Source organism: Camelus bactrianus, chromosome X, assembly GCF_048773025.1.
Source record: "Camelus bactrianus isolate YW-2024 breed Bactrian camel chromosome X, ASM4877302v1, whole genome shotgun sequence".
NCBI classification, from domain to species: Eukaryota; Metazoa; Chordata; class Mammalia; order Artiodactyla; family Camelidae; genus Camelus; species Camelus bactrianus.
Window position 1 is genome coordinate 27,782,069 of NC_133575.1, and position 14,703 is coordinate 27,796,771.

Consider the following 14,703-nt stretch of genomic DNA (forward strand, 5'->3'; position numbering starts at 1 on the left):
TTGTTAAATCTGATACCTGGCTGAATACTCTCTTATCCCAGGAGATGAGTTATACTTTCCAGTTTCCTTGTGCTGAGGGTAGAGGCAGGGCTGTCCCAAAATATGCCAAAGTGGCATATAGATTATTTTGAATTAAGTTAACTTAAGAAACAGCTGATGCAGGAGAGGTACTTTGACCTCTCTGTCTCCCTGAAAGCAGAAAATAAATCTCATGTAAAAGGTGCCCTCCCTGCCCAAGGAGGTAGAAGGACACCCTCATCACCAGAGATAGGGAACTCAGGGCTAAGAAACCTGTATAAACAGACCTTGTTACTTCTTTACTGACAACTACCCAAACCCAAATTTTGCTTCAGTTCTTTCCTAATTAAGCACCCAAACTGAATTTCTTTGTCCTGTCAGTTCTTCTCAAATGTATTGTTTCTTTGTCTAAACAGAATAAAAGCCCCCTGCTTTGCCCTTCCTTAGGTGCCTTTAAGACCTCCAGGAGCATGAAGTAAAATTTTTTTCTCCTATTAATCTGTCGGTTTAATTATTAGATCTGCCAAAACTCAAGAAGAGTAGGAGGGGGAATTTCCCTCTCCTTGACATTTGCATGACCCATATTTTTTTGTTGGAAATTCGACATTTCAGATACTATATTATGGCAACTCTGGGTACTGATCCCCTGCCTCTGGCCTTGGGGCATTTTATTGCCATTTACTTGTTTAGTGACTGGCTGTATTATTTCCCTGATGTCTCCAAGTCTATACCCTCTGCTTTGATGTGAAGTCTTTGATTTTGTAACTCAGGGGACGCAGCCTTGGGTATTCCCAGAGTCACCAGTAACGTGAAAGTGGTTTTGGTAGGGCTGTCTTTGACTGTCTTTCTCTGACCACACTCAGCTGTCAAGCACCACTAATTGCTGCCTGATTGCTTTATTATTTTAAACAATTCCCTGCTTGACCAAATTGCTTCACAAACTAACCCCTTTGAAAGGATAGTCATGGAGGTCAGTGTTTGAGATATTTTCTGACCAAAGGAGGGCTCTCTCCCTATTTCGAGAATTCTCTCCAGAAGACCAGCCAACCCACAATTTAGCCTATATCTCAAATGAATCTATCAATATCCTTCTGACTGCCTTTTAGCACAACTTCCACTTGTTTTTTGAGAGTGCCCATAGTCACGTTTCAATTAAAGTCAGTTCCTTGGAGAAGGAATTTGAAGCTCTCTATTGTATGGCTTGCTTTTCTACCCCAGGGGAAAAAGATCTCTGAGCCCAGGTTTTAGTGTTGGGAGAAAGAATAATGGTGCATGTCTCTCTGAGTGAACTCCCTCTTTAAGAGCTTAGTGCTCAGTGGATTGAATGACAGTAGCACCAGGTCTCCTTGGTTTGCCATTGCCATATCAAGAGAAGGAACCTCCACCCCACAATCTGGAACAAGGACCATTAGGGCCCCCCTATTCTTAGTGACTTCACACCCAAGGTAGAGCCTGTGTTCAGTGAGTTAGGGTATGGGCAGGAGAAGGGAGCCCCCACCTCTTGGCCACACGCATGCCCAGATTGTAGCCTCAGCAGTAGGTATCTGGGACCTGGATGAGAAATGCTGACTTCATGCCCCTCTTGACAAGGAAATGGTGGGAAAGGAAAATTTTTTTCTTCCTTATACCAATCTAGAGTGGAGTTTCTATGTCACTGAGCTTGACCAGGGAGGGAGGACATGCATCTTGGTTCAAACACCAAAAGCTCTCATAAATATTACCATATTTTAGTAGATTTTCTTGGATAAATGTTCTTCACTTGCAGTTTGCCCTTAGGGCTATTTTCAGAGATTTTAAATGTTTATCTTTTTAAGTAATTTTTTCCAGTTTCATTGGCAACTGAGTCTGTGGAGCTCCTCACGCTGTCACATCAGATGTGGGACTTTAATAATTTTATGTCATGACCCAGTAAACAAACACATACAGACACACACAATTGAAACCAGATTTTACAGAACAGTACTTTTCCTTACCAAGTGTGACTATCTCTGATGTTTTTCTATTCTGCTTTGTTTAATTAAAAAAATGTACTAGTTGGCGATAGCTAGATTGATTTTTCTACCCACTAACAGATCGTGACTAACATTGCAAAACACTGCTCAAGTTGATTTGTAGTCTTTGTTTATTTGTCCACTCATTTATTCTTTTAATTCAGTCTATAATTATTTAGCATGCTAGTTCAGTTTTCATTTTTGAAAGTGCAAATATGAATGAAATACAATTATTTATTCAGAGGAGCTTAAATGCTACTTGGGGAGCATATTAAGTATGAAAATGCTATTGACAAGAAACATACCATTGGAAACTTCACCAGAGGAGTAACGTAATCATACCTATGTTTCAGGAAGTTAAGTCTGGTGGTGGTGTAGAGGTTGGATGGGTGATGGGGAGAAACCACAACTGGGTATATCCATTTGGAGGCTTTTGCATTGTCAGTAAACATAGTGTGAACCCAAATTTAAATATTATGGTAGAATCAGGTAAGAGACAGTTGAGGGATGGAAATCTCAGAGATACATAACAGATAGAGCCGATACAGTTCAGTCAAAGGATTTTAGGATAAAGATGTTTTCTTCTGCAGTGGAGGGTACATGTGGCATTACTTAGTTGAGGTGGGGGTAGGAGGAAGAAGGAATATGTTTAGGGGGAAGTGCTGATAATTTGTTCATAACTGAGAAAATGTAAACTGAGGAAAGCATTAACTGAAAAGTCTGGTAGAAATTATAGGAATTTAACAGAAAGTGATACACCACTGAGTGCAAATACAAATTATTCCACAACCCTGATATTTATGAAATTAAATTAAAATTAAATAATTTTGACTTAATATGTATTATGTAAATATTTGGCACTTGTTTTCATGTCTTTTAGTGTAATGCATATTGTCAGTTTCATTTAGTGTAAAGTAGTAATCTATTTACAAAGAAAGCATTAATTTAAAAAGTTAGTGTACATTATCTCAAGTACAGTGGTTATATTTGAAATCATTTATGAAATTTTTAAAAATTGCAAGAGAAGACCATGTTATCAATGTATTTTGATTTTAGAATAATAACTGAACTATTTCAAAGTAAATGACTGCATATAGACATTTACCACAGTGATCTTGATGCTTCAGGGTTTATTAAAAATAGAGGGAAAGTAATATTCATTTGTACTTGTTTTCTGTAGCTGAAATAACATCTGCTCTTGATCACATAAGTAAGAACCAGTTTCAAATTCCTGCATAACTTACTATGTGAAAATGAGAAAATAATTTTTCCTTAAACCTTGTTTCTTCATCTAAAAATGAAAAGTAATACCAGCTCCCTCCTAGAGTTACTGTGAGGATTCAGTGCAGAAGCCAAATAAAGGGACCAGCACCCACACCTGGCCTTTAGTCGGTACAAATGAGTAAGATTCAGGAAAAGACCTGCCTCTATACCTCAAACTTAGTGCAAATGAGTGACCTGCAAAATTGGACACACACAGCATTTCTGGAAGCAACACACGGCAAGCATTAGCCCTCCAGTTTAATAGCCACGTTATCATGGTGCAGAGTGACTGCTGTCTATCTTGTAAATAGTATTATTGCTCAGGTCGCGTCATTTTTAGATAACAGTAATGGCTGTAATGCTCGAATTTTGTAATGTTCAAAATTTGAGGATGAAGATAACTACATTAGAAACTGCGGTCCAGTTTAATGTTTATCCATTAAAGTGGTTTATATATTCCTATAAGCACTCTAACCAGGTCATATCATTAGGAACTGTTTCATAATTAGCAATTACCGAAAAATGTCAATTTTTGTTAAATGATTACATGGATGGTGCTAATATCTATAGAACAAAGTCTCAAATGCAAATTTCTATTTAATTTTGTACAATTTTAAAATGGAAACATTATGTATATGGAATTACAGATGCCAAAATTTTTTAAGAGATTAGCTTAAATATCTTAACATAAGCTATGTTACTACAAAGAATATTTCCTGATAAATTTGAATAATATACTTCTTGGAATCAGTATATGAAAATATCTGTAAAGGCCCATTGGAAATAACCTATAAATATACTAAATTTAAAGCCCTAATTTTCAATTAAATTAAATTTCAATCAAATTAAAGCCCTAAGTTTCAACTAATTTTGCAGTAAGTGAACTATACTTTGTATCTATACATTTCTGTATTTCTCTATCCAATACTAAATGCAGAGATGGTGGTAGATGATGCTGGGCATGAAATGGAGTTCAGAAATAGATAAGGAGTATTTTATTTTCTCATATCATTAGAAGGAATGACTTACAATGGGAGTCATAAAATCAGTTAGTAGAAAGTCGATCATGTCATTAATCCAATACACCGTTTGCTGATGTGGAACTGTTTGAGTCTACCCTTTGGAACTCAGGAAAGGTCTTAGGAGGCCTAATGAAGCCTATTTCCTACAAACATGAAACAAGGGACATGGAAAGGATTTATACCTGGGAGGGCCCCACAGGGTCCTCCTTGGTTTCAGAATTATATTCAGGTACCCATGGGTTCTATAGCAAGTTTAATGACATGTATACCTCCTATGTATGAGGAGACCCAGGAAAACTGAGTAACTCTGAAATGGCTCTGGCCACCACCTTAAATAAAATCTCTAACTAAACACAAAAGAAGGTGGTGGGGGTGAAGGTAAAAGCACACTAAACAAGGGTAGGATTGTGCAGATTTAAGTCATTGCCTTCTCCACTGATAAGCGTTTCTGTATATTTAGAGTCATCCTCCTCTTCCTGGTACAGAGAAAGAGACACTCCTACAGATGGACATTTGCTTATAAATGTAAATGTCTCTCAAAAGAAAGGCAACTTTGATTCACTTTTAAGGTCTTTTCCTGTATTTTTTGTTTCTTAAAAATAATCAAATTACTTAAAATAATCCTCATGCCAGAAAGGCATATTTTGGAGTGATATGTTCTCCTTCCCTTTCTTTAATAAGGAAGCTTTATGTTATTTATAGCAGAAGTTTAAAATTCAGTATAATTCTAAAAAGTCACTGCTTCTAGAAAACTTTGATCCACTCTTCTGAATTTTTTAAGATGAAGCACAGAAACCAAGCCTGGGATCTTCAGGAAAGAAAAAATGTTTATGGTATTAAAAAATAAAATTCAGCTGAGTAAATTTGATCTAATTTGCTTTATTCCACAACACATGAATTGGGCAGTATTCCTTCTAGGAAGTAGAAAGTTGCTCCAAGGGGCTGTACAAAATGGAGGCTTTTAAGGGCACAAATGGAATGGGGAAAGGAAGTGAAAAGCAAAAGAAAGGATTATTTCAGGCAACGTCATCTTCCTTTGGGGGAAGAGTAGGAATCTATCCTACAAGTCACATCAGTCACTCATGTTGATCCAGAAATTTCAGACTGATTGCTTTAAAATTCCACTCCTGGAAAGGCTGTTTAAAATTCCACTCCTGGAAAGGCTGTAACTGCAAATAGGTTAGGTATTAAGTTGTGGTTTGCTGACGTGGGGCTAGCACAAGTTGCTCCTTTTGGGGACTGTGGTTTCTTTTTTTAACAGTGAACATCAGTGAGCTATGCAGTGTGTTCTTTCATATATTCTACTAATTTTTTAAAACAAAATCCAAGCAGAACAAGTATGCCTGGAGCTGAGAAACAACATCATTGATGAATAGCTCTATGCATGAATAATAAAAATAATGGCCATCATTTATTAAACTTATGTCACATCACATTTCAGTCAGATCTCTTAAATGAACTGGGGAGAAAGCTTTAACCAGAAATGGGGAGGATTTAGACTGGTTTCCAGGAGGGAGCAAGAAAGACAGAAGCCTAGGGTCTAGAACTGTATTTCCTGAGGGGATAGAAGAAACTACAAGTACCGCTCTTTTGATACGAGGGCTGATGGATCAGGAGATTGTCTCAGCCTGGATGCCGTGGTTGTCTGCCCTTGACAGACACCAGCACCTGCTGGTTGTGAAAGCTGTCATCAGCACTTGGGGAGAAGTCATCATCAAACAGCGGTAGCACAGTGGTGCAGTCCTGTCCCCTCTATGATTATGCATGTATGCAGGCTTCCTCTGGCTCCAGTGGCATCCTGGGGCCCTGTCAAATGAGAGGACCTGAGCAAGGGATGGCATTGGCCTTGAGGGAGGCAGAAATATGAGCGGACAAAGGACTCTTCAGGAGGATCCTGGGGCCTCGGGAGGAGCTATGTCAGTCCCCCAAAGGCAACGTGGGAAGAGGAAGAGGATGGCAAATAAGAGACACTTCAGAAATCCCCTCCCTTTTAGAGCCAGAGAGAAGGCACAGGATGGGCCCAGACTCAGAAAAATAGACGTGTTATAAATGTATATCCAGCCTATAATCTTAAATTCAGGTTTTGCACAAATCCCTGTCATACAGACAGCTACCAGTGCATTAGTTATTATTACAGTTTTGCCATTATGATGTTCAGACCCAATTTCTTAATGACATAATAATGTAGATTTCCTTTGTGAGACAAATCTTTTTAAATGCCTGTGTTTAACCTGACTTCCCAGTTACACACCTTTGTTCCCTGGTACTGATAGATAGGGGTTGTGTAGTCTCAGGGATTCATGAGAAGCAGTGACATTGTACTAGTGGAGGGATTTGAATAGAGACAAGAATTTGAACTATACAAACTGAGAGAAGTAACAAATCACTGAGCCTGTCCTATCCTTGAGCATCCCTAGCAAAGTTTTGTTCTGTCTTAAGTCATCCCATATGCAATTATAAATCAGTGTTTTGTTTTGAAAACTAGGTCAAAAATTAGAGATGTCAGCTATTGCTGATGATGGGAGAGGATAAAAAACCAAAGCAATCAGTAAAATTTGACTTTCAGAAGAAAAACAAAAATGCTGGTTGCATCAGGTAATTCAGTGTTGAAGCAATAGTTTCAACTTATTGTATATGATGTGAATGGGCCTCCTGTAGGTTATATGAGGAAACAAAAAAAAAGGAGGGGCTTTCTGAAATGACTTTAGTCAGCGCTCTGGTCTGTTCAAAATAACACTCATCTAATTTAAAAGAAAAGCATTAGAGAAAATTGGAGAGTCATTTTAATTGAGATTCAGGAAATGTATAACTTTTCAAGAGAAATACAATTCAAGAGAGACTCAATAGGTGTCCTTTCATCATCATTACTTTTACTTCATTACAGTCAACTAAGTTCATCTTTAACCTTACTAGACTTAATTCTGTAAGATTGGGTATGGCAGCGGCAAAATTTATTTCAGTAGATACACAGAAAATGTATCCTATATTTATAGAATCATTGAGAGTTTTCAGAGAATCACTTTTGTTTTTCTTATATGTTGCCATTCTTTGTGGGGGAAGTGATATGCTAGAGATATGTTCACATTGGAAATCCAAGAACTTAAGACATCACCATGTAGAATATTAAGGGCATACATTATCTCTAGTTATTTCATTCATTTACTAAACGTACTAAATCCCTACGTTACATATCCCTAATGGGGGATACAAAGAAGTGTAACAGATGATTCCTCTATTCAAGTAGCTTGTAATATACTTGGGAAAATGAGCTATATAGACAAATAGCTATAAAAACACAATCATTTAAAATTTGAAAAGATACAATATATCAATACTTAAATAAAGGCCACAGAAAAATAAAGATTTTATAAACTCACAGGAGAAGGGAATCTGTGAGGTAAACTGGTCAAATAGTTGAAACTTACACTTTAAAAGAATCACTCTGGCTATTCTGAGGATAGTCTAGGTAGAAAGAAACCAGTAAAGGAACTTTGCAGTAATCCAGGCTGAAGATGCTGGTGGTTAGATCAAGATGGCAGTGGTAGTAATGGTGAAAAGTACTTGGATTTTTGTTTCTATTTTGTAGATTGCATCGACAAATCTGCTAAGGGATCAGATGAGGTGTGCAACAGAAACAGGGGAATCAAAGTTTGCTGGAAGTTTCTTGGCCTGAAAGAATGCAACAGTAAAATTGCATTTACTGAGATGGGAGGACTTTAAAAAAAAAAAAACACTTTAGGGAAAAATTCAAGGATCTGTTTTGAGGTATATTACTGATAAAGATGAATACCAGCATGCAAATAGTGATGTTGAGTAGATAATCGGTTACGTGAGCCTGAAGTTCAGGGAAGAGGCCTAGGCTGGAAATACAATTTTGGGTTTCTTCAGAGTCCAGATGGTAAGTCACTAGATTGGTGAAATCACCTAGAGAGGGAGAGTGGGTAGAACAAAAGTCTGAAATTAAGTCCTGGGGTACTACAATATTAAAAAAAAAAATTATGGAGATGAGAAAGGTAACTGAAGGAATCTAAGAGTGCCAGTAACAAAGGAGGAAATCCAAGAAAGTGTGAGGCTCTGAGGGTGATGTGAGCCCAGTGGTTCAAAAAAGGAGGAGTGATGAACTACACTGATGGACACAGGTTAAGTGAGATAAGGAGTAAGAATTGACCTTTTATTGAAAGCATGGAGCGAGTGCAGCAACCCAAGAGGCAGTGGTATTAGATGCTTCATCTGAGGGGATGCTGAAGTCATGGAGAACCACACCAGGGATGGTACAAGAAAGAGTGACATTAAACTAGCTGTCAACAGGAAGTTATTATGGTGTCTTTAAAATGACTGTATCAAGGAAAAATAGAGGTGGGAGATTGTGATGTCATGAGCTTCAGAGCTGGCATTTGGATGAGGACAGTGAAGAGTATAGGGAGGCAGTAGTGAGGAGGTACCTGTGCAGGTCCAGGCCCAGTGATCTGTGGAGTCCTGGGGATGGGAGGTTTAGTGCCCTTCCTTCAAGGCTTTAAATGTCTACGGTACCCAACCAACCACTCCCCCATGGATTTTTAAATACCCGCTAAGAGGGTTATTATGGCCCTGGTTGAAGGCCACTGGACCTGGTTCCAAAGCTCTTTTGCTCGCCTTTTTTTTTTTTTTTTTTTTGGCACTTCCTCAACTCTGTGACCTTTTCAGACTTGTAAAGTTCTATGCATATCTATACCAAGATTATTTTTACATGGCCCCAACAGTTCATTGTAATTGAAGTTGGCATGGTTTCCAGGAGATTCTCCTTCTTTACCTAGTGGTTTGCAAGACTTCTATTTTATTGATTTATATTTTTAGCCATGGACTTCTTTACTCAAACAAGTTATATAGAAGCACAAAGGAATAAAACAAATGAAGTATGGTGTTTCTGTTTAAGAGTTTGTGTGGGGGGGTGGATGGGGGTTGCTGGGGGAGAGAATAGAGTTAGCAATTTGAAAAAAAAATAACAAACTTAATACAAAAGGATGACTCTCTAATAGAATTTCAGACCCAGTGTGTGATGACAGATATTTATAGAAATTATCCCTTCCTCTATGTGGTACTCCTTAAATTATACTGCCCAGTAGGATACCTATTCTGCCAACATCTGCCAAAGCTAATGCTGGAGATTACTGATGGGACGGGGATGTTTAATGGCTTTCTCAGTGCTTTTGGTACATAAAATACAGCTGGCAGATCTCCTTTGTCCTTTGTATACTACAGATCAGAATAGTCTAGATCTGAAGTTCACAAAACACTAAACTGGAGTAGGGATGTGAATAGGGGTGTCTCTGTTGAAATGGAGCTGGAGGGAGGTGACAAAGACTCTCCTTGACCAAACTGTAGACAGGTTCCCCTGTGCCCTATTCTCAGCTAGGACTTAACGTGGGGCCTCCACACCCATCCTTGCTGAGTCCAGCCCTGACAAGAATCCTGCTAAATTAGTTTAGAAAGAATCCTCTACTCTTGATATCTGTTAACCTTGGCATGACTTCAGTAAGAATCCTGTTAAATCAATTTATTAAAAAATGTCCCTACTCTTGTTGTCTCCTCTTAGTAATTCTTCATCCACTGACCCTCTCACCTTATTCTTGGTCTATAAATTCCCACTGGCCATTGCTTTTGGAATTGAGCTCTTTTCTTTTTCCCTATTGCGATAGTTTCTGAATAAAACATTCTTTACTACTTCAACTAGTATCTAGCTTTGGTTCTCTATAACAGTTTCTTGGCGTCATGACTTGGATATGGATTGGAACCACCATTGGACCCTCAGACATGACCTCTAGACCTCTAGGCATGCACCAAGACCTTTTGTCTCCAGTCTGCTTGCTTATTTGGTTATCTCGAGGTGAATCTGATTACAGATTCCAGTGCTCCAAATAAATATCCATCAAAGCATGTAGAACAGATTTTGACTGATAAGAATCAAATATACTCTGGAAGTTGAGTTAGTCTCAGACAAACAAAAGCTAGATTAGGGTCACAGCCTCTCTGTTCATAAGTATGAAGATATCATTAGTCAAGAACATGGAATCTTCTTAAATGATTGAAATCCACCCCCACTTTGCAAACTCCTGCTGACTATATGCTTAACCACTACACCCTAATACTATCCACTTTCTTTCTCACTGACAAAGTTTACAAAACACTCACTTGAACTGCATTGGCCCCTTTGGGGCTTCTGGAATATCCCCAAATTAATCTGCCTAAAAGGAGCCCTAGAGTAAAAAGGAAAAGAAAATTGGGCACAAATGGTCTGCTTATTTCTCCTGGTATAAAGAAGCTGAAAAATGGCTAAATAATTCAAGCCTCCTTCAAAACTATTGAGGCTCTTCAACAGTGTCTTCAGAAAATAATTTTCTGACCCAGTAAGCTGTCTAGAGACCCCCATCACGCAAATATTTCCCTCCTAGTCCTCTGTATCCTTTTTTTCCCCCAAAATATTCTCCATCAGTCACACTTTAGCTCCTCAACTCCCTGTAATCATATAGTTCATCAGGCCCCCATCTTTTGCATATTAAGCCTGGGGACCTTGGTATTGGTTCATATTATGTGCCATCCCCAAGGGTTTCCTGATCTCTGAAAGGAAAGTGAAAGATTTACTGAACAATTTAGAATTGTTCTAGAAACATATTCTCCTGGATTCCCCAATTCATATCAACTTAACATACCTATTGGTTGGGCCCAGAGATACCTCCCTTTGGTTTAAAAAGCCAAATGGATCACCCTTGAACACCTTCAAAAGAGTTCAGACTACTCGATTGCCATTGGAAACTGAGGGAAGTAAAAGAAAAATTACTAGGGACCATTCTACAACAAAGAGATAAAACGGTGGCTGTTACCACTGATTGGAGGTAACATGGAAAGGCATTCAGAGCTAGTAATGACTTCCCAAACAGCTTCTGACTACAAGCTTCATAAATGGTATCAGACCGGAGCTCCATGACATATTATGGGAAAATATTAACTGGCAAAATGCAAGCATTTCTGAGGTCCAGACATTAGCCCAGCATTACAAAAGTAGTATTTCCCAAAACGGAAAATACATGATGCAACCTTATGGAGATATTAGCCCAGCATTACAAAAGTATCATTTCCAAAAAATGGAAAACACAATGCAACCTTATGACATTGGAATTAAGACAGTCAGAAAAACCTGAAAAATTTAATCTGTGGCAACCTCCAGACTCACGGGTTCTCATTGATGAAGATACTTGCCAAAATTTTAAGAAAAAAAGTTACTGAATCTGGGATTGTCTGGACCTCAAGAGAAGAGGAAAGCCAGAGTCTTTTTCTCGTCAGAACATGATTGGCTCCCCTTGGAGAAGGTAAATGCCCAGTGCCCTCAACTGTCACTGATCTTGCAAGAGAAAATAACTCTGCAAGTTGAAGGACACTCCAAGTAACTCATGTTGTGGGAGCAGCACTTTCAACTTTGAACACCACTTCGTTTCCTGTCTCCCTTCCTCAGTCACCAAACTTTAACAGTGATGGGTTTGATAATTTGCCTCAGGATTTCTTTATCTCAGCCTCTTACTATTTCTGTCGGACCTTTCAAAACTCAAAAACAACTTCTTTCACAGTTCTACCACCCCAGTAAATCTGTTAGGAAGGGATCTTCTCATGAGTTACAGTGTCAAAATGTATTGTGCCCCTGAAGGACTCCTTTCTACAGGTCCTCAACTCCTCCTCTTCATGCCTGTGTACCCTATGGACTTTGTCCAACTTGACTGAGTTTCTTTGCCCCCTTCCACCTAGCACTTACTTGACTAAAGATTTAAATCAGCTGTTAGATAAAATTCTTATTTACAGCCAACAGATTACACCACTATTGGACACATGCAGGATGCAGAACCACTCAAAGTGGAAATAGATTCTTTTACACCCCTCCTCAGGATTCCTCAACATTGTCTAAAACCAGAAGGACTTGAGAGGCTTTGCCTGATATTCCAAAGTTTATTAAACCAAAGACCTTTGTCTCCTCTTATAGCCCACGCAACATTCCCATTATTGGCCATTAGGAAAACAAATGGGATAGGATATCATTTCGTTGAAGACCTAACATCTGTCAATAATGTTGTCAAATATAGATTTTCCTTGATGCGTAATCCTACCACTATCCTGTCTGCTACCTCTTCCAGCGCCCAGTATTTCAGTCATTGATTTATGGTCAGCTTTTTGTAGTATTCTCCTTCACAAGGAATCCTAACACTTCCTTGTCTTCACCTGGGAAAACCAACAATATACCTAGACTGTTATGCCTCGAGAATTTGCTAATGCTTCTGCTTACTCTTGCATGCCCCAAATGCCAATTTGAAGGTCTTAAAAAATCCCAGGAGACGTCACAGTAATCCAGTATGTAAATGACCTTCTTATATGTTCTGACAGTTCTGACAGCTCCCTTCTGGACACTGAACACTTTCTTAAGGCATTAGCAAGAACGAGCTTCAAGGTAGCCAGAGACAAAATTCAGTTATGCTCTCTGGCTGTCTGATATCTCGGTCTTAGCTACGGGAAAAATTCTGCAGACCAAGAATCTACCAACATTTTTCTCTCCCTGAAACAAAATGACACCTGAGAGATTATTTTTTTTATCTTGTGGGATATTATAAGATGTAGATACCTAATTTTCTTATGATTGCCTTACTTCTCTGTGTTATGACTAAGGAGTCATCCCCAGACCCAGTAATCTGAAGTCTTCTATCCATAGATGCTTTTGAGAACCTTATGGGCTCTCTGCTTTCACCTTCCCACCTTGACTTTCCAGTTACTCTCTGCCTTTTTCTTCGTTTGTTCATGAATGAGAGGTCCATGCCCTTGTAGTATTATCCCAGAGGCCTAAGAGATACCAGCGACCCAAGAGATAATACAGCTTGGCCTTAGACCTGGTATCGGGGGTAGCCCTCTTGCCTGTGATCTGTGGCTACAACTGCCAAGCTTGTCCATGCTATCTCTGATTTTGTATTAGGTCTCCGCTTGGCATAATTGCTCTTCAGGTTGTAAAGATCTAATTTCTTAATATACACAGTACTATTCTGCCTCTTGGTTTACTATTCTTCATTTCTCGCTCACTGTACATTGCTGTCACAAACTTAACCCTGCCACCTTGCTTCCTTTACCCACTGAAAGAATCTCCCATGAATGCTTCACTAATACCAGATAATTATCTTACCCTAGGCCAGATGTATCAGAAAACTCCCTCCCCAAGTTGATCTCATTATTTCTGTTGATGGCTCCTCCCTCTAGAAGGAGTCTGGGATATTTCAGGTTGAATATGCCTTCTCTGATCAAAACATATCTCTTGAATATCAAGCCCTGCTAAATGTTAAATGAGCTCAGATGGCTGAATTAATTGATCTCACTCAGGCTTGCATAAAAGCAAAGGGAAAGAAGGTTAATATTTATACTGACAGCCACTGTGCCTTTAGGGTAATGCATGATTTTGGTATGTTATGGAAACAAAGGATTCGTGAAGTTAGCTGGTATCCTGTCTAAAGTAAACCTGAAGTGACAGAACTTCTAGAAGCATTGTTGGGGGAGAGTATAGTTCAGTGGTAGAATGTGTGCTTAGCATGCATGAGGCCCTGGGTTCAGTCCCCAGTACTTCCTCTAAAAATAAATAAACCTAATTACCCAGCACCCCCCCCCAAAAAAAAACTGAAAAAAAAGGATATAGAATTAAGAAAAGAAGCATTGTTACTACCCCAGCAGATTGCTATAGTTAAAACTGAGGGGCATAGTATTAAAAAGATCAGACAAGGCCCAGGAAGACAAATTGGCTGATAAATATGCTTAACTAGCAGCCTCTTTCCTTAGTTGGTTTCCAAGTCTTGGGACTATGCCCCTGGATCCTGTTTCAAAGCCCTGTCTGGTGGAATTACTCACCCTACCTTGAGGGAAACAGCTTACTTAGAATGGCTCCCAAGGAAATAACAGATACCTGCATGACCTATATAGCTTCAGGCTCAAAACGAACCAAATGGGAAAGGTGGAATGTTCAGTCCACTAAGACTTTGGAAACACCAAGATGGCTCTTAAAACCACTTGATGGCTCTTAAGTCGATTGCCCAAGACATGGTGTATAGTTTACATGATATGACTTATCAAGGAAAGGCCAAAATGATGAATATATTAAACAAACAGTGGTTTGGACCCTTTTGCTTTTATTTGGACCAAGTAGTTGCCACGTGCTTCATATGGCAAAAGCATAATCCTGGAAAAACTATGTGTCCTTTGTGGGACAAGGAAGGGAAGTAGATTCTCCCCCATCAAACCTTCCTTCACTCAAGAGTAGATTTCATCAGATTACCAAAATCACAAGGATACCCACATATACTCACTATAATCTGCATGTTTTCTAAATGGTTTAGAGGTTTTCCCCTGCCAAAATGCAT